The following is a 4,825-nucleotide window of genomic DNA, read 5'->3' on the forward strand; positions in this document are numbered from 1 at the left end:
CCTTGTTTAATTGTCGGTAGTCAATACACATTCTAAGAGACATATCTTTCTTTTTAACAAATAATATCGGAGCGCACCATGATATGCTTGGTTGTATAAAACCCTTGTCTAGCAAATCCTTGAGTTGAGCTTTTAATTTTTTCAAATCCCCCGGAGCCATCAGGTAAGGAGAAATTGATACGGGTTTAGTATCAGCTATCAAATTTATGTTGAAATCTATTTATTGTTCAGGAGGAATTCCGGGTAAGTCATCCGGGAAGACTTCCAGAAATTCCTTCACTATGGGGACCGGATCTAAAAGAGGACCCTCGGACCCAAGGTCCTTGACTCTCACAATATGATAGAGACATCCCTTAAAAATCATCTTTCAAGATTTTAGACATAAAATAATTTGACCTCTAGGGATTGAGTTTCCCCCTCCCCTTCAATTCTAAAACGGGTTCATTAGGAAATTGGAATTTAACTACCCTTGTCCTACAATAAATTGAGGCAAAACAAGCATGTAACGAATTCATCCCCAATATGACATCAAAGTCCCACATATCAAGTTCTACCAGATTAATTAATTTAACTCTTTTGGACAATAGTATGGGAAAACTCTTATAGACTCTTTTAGCAACAACGGAGTCAACCACCGTTGTAGAAACCGAAAAGGTTCAACTAATACATCAGGGAGAACATCAAACTTCATAGTCACTGAAGGACTTACAAAATATAAAGTGTCACTGGGATCTAGAAATTCATCAACATTAATTGAAAATACTTGCAATATACCGGTAACAACATTGAGAGATTTGTGAGCATAAAATTGGTTCTTCTTAGGAGCATCAGAATTAAGACCACCTGTTTGTGCTTGATTACTCTCCCTTCCTTGATTCTTGGCCATGGGACAATCCCTCACCATGTGCCTACTCTTTCCACAACCAAAACAATTCTTTGTTCCCAATAGACATTTACCCATATGTTTCTTCCCACATTTGACACAATTAGGTTACTCACTTTGTGAACCACCACCTTTTCCCCTTGACGCATAGTATTAGACACCCTATCCTTATTAGCCTTTGAGAATTTTGAAGGAACTTGTTTGGAGAATCTCTTCTTAATCTTTGGTTTGTCTTGGAATTCAAACTTACCCTTAAAAGTACCTCCATCATAGGGGCTTTCCCTCTTGGCATCCCTATTCTTCCTCTTAAGCCTGCTCTTTTCTACATGTTGATCATGCACCATAAAATGAGAAAGGTCCATGTTGTCATGAAGAATTGCCTCACGAAACTTTTCCACAAGATCAGCAGACACACCCGTAACAAAATGGTTCATTTCATCTCTAGGATTAGACACCAAAGACGAAGCATACATGGACAAGTTGATGAATTTCAAAGAGTATTCTTGAACAGTGATAACTCCTTGACGAAGGTTGATGACCTCTTCCACCTTTTATAAATAGATAGATATAAATAAATTGTTGTGTTTATTAAATTCATATTTATAGTAGCATTTCTAAAATATAAGTAGCAAGAATTTTACATATGATAATAAGAGATAATAATAATAACTATAATTAAAGAAAATATCTTGCCCAAAATTATCTCTCCACCCAACTTCACTCTTCCTTTCCTTATTTTGATACAAAAACTTTCCCAAAAAATTAAACATTACAAAACATCAAAAGTTCTCCCCTAAAATTTTAAACCCAATTAAATAGCTTATTCCCCCTCCCACTTATCAAAAACCTAGAAACCCTTTTTCCTCTTCCCACGCCATTTTTCATGCTCCTCTCCCTTCACCCTTTCTAATCTCAATTTTTTTTTCAATTTATTTTTGGTATTATGAGAATATTTCTTTTGTAGGTTTTACATGGCCTTCTTAAAGTAGATGATATAAACTTTACAATATGAATTTTATTTTTATTTTTTAATCAATCATATACTCTAAATTTTCTATTGTGTATAGGTTTGAGAAAAGATTGAACCACAAATAATTCATCATACACAATTATATTCTATACTAGGTAATTTGTCCGCGCTTGGCGCGGTCATAAATAATAATAATAATTGTATTGAACTTGTAAATATTTTTTTTACTAATATTCATACATTAAAAATAATGAGAACATGTTCTTAAAAATTATTAGCAATATTCAAACATCAATTTGATTATTTATCATTATTACATAACCCAACGACCTCTAATGAATGAATTATTCATGAAATAACAAACCATTGGTTCTTTAATCGGCATTAAAAGGGAAATAAAGAATAAACTAAGAAATCTATACAAAGACATTTCATAATAAAAGAAACAGTTATGTTGCATAAATTATACATTTCATATATATGTCATAAGAGAAAATTCAAAAAATTGTTAATATATTCAAAAAAGAAATAACGCTTGAACATGAAAGCAATTATAACTTTTGAAGTTGCATAAGGAGTTTCTTCCAATGATAAATGAAAAAATTCATGTCTATGTAAAAATAGATAATATGTTAGTTTATATATAGCACTTTTAAGCTATAAAATTTAATATAGAATATCAAAAAATAAATTCTTGGAACTGAGTATAATATTTTTTACACAATGAATATACGCACTATATGTGTATATGTTTAATATAACCGAAGACAATAACTTTGAATAAAGATAAGAAACAGAGTTTAAAACATGTACTCAAAAATAATAATTAATATAATATGCATAAATGAATGAGTGTAAAAAAACATACTAGGATATGTAAAAATAGAATGAAATAGAAAAGAAAATACAGAGTCCACTCAATGCACAATGTCCCCTTAAGAAAACTATTCCCCTCTGATACCGGAGGTAACCACGCAGGATGGAATGATTTTATTCATCAACTTATTGATACGAAAATATTGGTGTCAGTGAGTCACTCAACAGGAGAAAAGCACGTGAATATTTAATTTTGCGGAAGTAGAAGAAGAATCTCAGATATTTTGTTGTTTCAAAATGAGAGAGAGCCTCTCTATTTATTGATAACAAAGGATAGTGTGAACAAATGTTTATTGCTCCTTATCAGATTGGTTACAACTATTTCGAAAAGTTGCAACCTTTGGAAAGTTCACAACATTTCATAAAAGTCGCAAATTTTCATAAATTCGAAATTTTTCATAAAGTTGCAACTTTTTATTATAAGTGCAACTTTTCATAAAAGTCACAACTTTTGAGAAGCCGCAACTCTTCATTAAAGCCATAAATTTTCATAAAAGTAACAACTTTTGATAAAAGCCGCAACTCTCCATTAAAGTCGCAACTTTTAATAAAAAGTCACATCTTTTACTGAAAGAGGAAGACTGGGTTTGATAATAAATAAATTGAAAATTAAATTCTTGGTTCTGGTGGCGCCACATACGCGGGCCTAAGGTTCTCTTTTATATAACTATACGATACGATATGTTTGTTGCAAGAGATTTTTGTCATGACTTGAATCAATAAGTATTGCATTGAGTTTTATATTTTTGTCTAAATGTAATTTATTTACCTAGGTACTAATTTAATAATTGGTGTTGAATTTTAAGATTTATATCTACCTGTTTTAAGAAATTTAAAAATTATTCATCAGATTACTTGTTTGTTTACTTTGTATTTTGTTTTTGTTTTCATTTTCTAAACATTTTTGTGAAAAAGAAATTATGGAAGACATACTGTCTCCTTGAAATTTTGAATCATTATTCTTTTTGTGCTATAAATAGGCGGTATTAATGGAAAAAGAGCATAGAAATGGAAAATTTGGAACAATATGATGTTGATTAAGCTAAAGTACAATTGACGATTTTGAAAGGAGATTGGAGAGAGGGAAAAATTAGATAGCTTTGGACTCAAATAAGATGATGTCTTACAAGAATTGTATATTGTGACTATTCTCAAATTTGTAAAATGTAATTATATGTAACTTCAGAATTATTTTGAAATTCCAAAAATGTATATGGGATATATATTATATAGCACTTTTACCAAGCTTTTGGAAAATCCTTTTATCTGTGGTAAATAATTTTTTTGAAATCTACCTTTTAGCTATATTGTAAAAAATATTGAGATTATTAATGCTTATCGCAGATATTTTAAATTAATAGCAATTAATTTTGAGGGTTATAATTAAATCTATATGTAATTATCAAAAATAGGCAATGCATTTTCAATTGTCTTAGCAAATTAAAACAATTAGCTATAGTTTATTTTTGCTATGGAGAAGAGTTTGAGTTCTAAGGTCTGTCAAAAAACTATTTGTAACAAATACATTTATTTTATAGCTATAGATTTATAGCTAAATATAAGTATTATTGCTAGAAGAGCAAAAATATGATATAGCCACAAATTTTGAAATTTCATAGCAAAATAAATGAAATAACTTGCCACAATAAAATGCATTGTGTCTACAATATAAAAATTGCTATAGATTCAACTTGGTGTAACAAATGATCAAAATTATCTGCCAAGTAAATATTTCCTTGCAAACTTTTTTATTATCATAGCTACAGCACAATTTTTATTTGTAGCTATAAGTATTAGTCCTTGGAAGCGGACCATGTAAAGTTTGTGGCTATGTTTTAGCAACGAATGTTATGAAACATATTTTGTGGCTAATGTATTTTAAAGTATTTCGCTATGAAAATTTTCATATTACCTACAATGGGTTTTTTAGAATTAAGTGCATTTTCTTGTAGTTGGAAGACTCAACTCTTGGCGTGATTTATTGAATTTGATTTAAGTCAAGTGATCTCCTAAACCTTTTATTCTAGAAGAATTCACATGCTTCTTTCACAGCTTGTATATTAGGAGTAATGGAAATGAGGTGAAGGGTTTTATTG

Source organism: Solanum pennellii, chromosome 2, assembly GCF_001406875.1.
Source record: "Solanum pennellii chromosome 2, SPENNV200".
In the NCBI taxonomy this organism is placed as follows: domain Eukaryota; kingdom Viridiplantae; phylum Streptophyta; class Magnoliopsida; order Solanales; family Solanaceae; genus Solanum; species Solanum pennellii.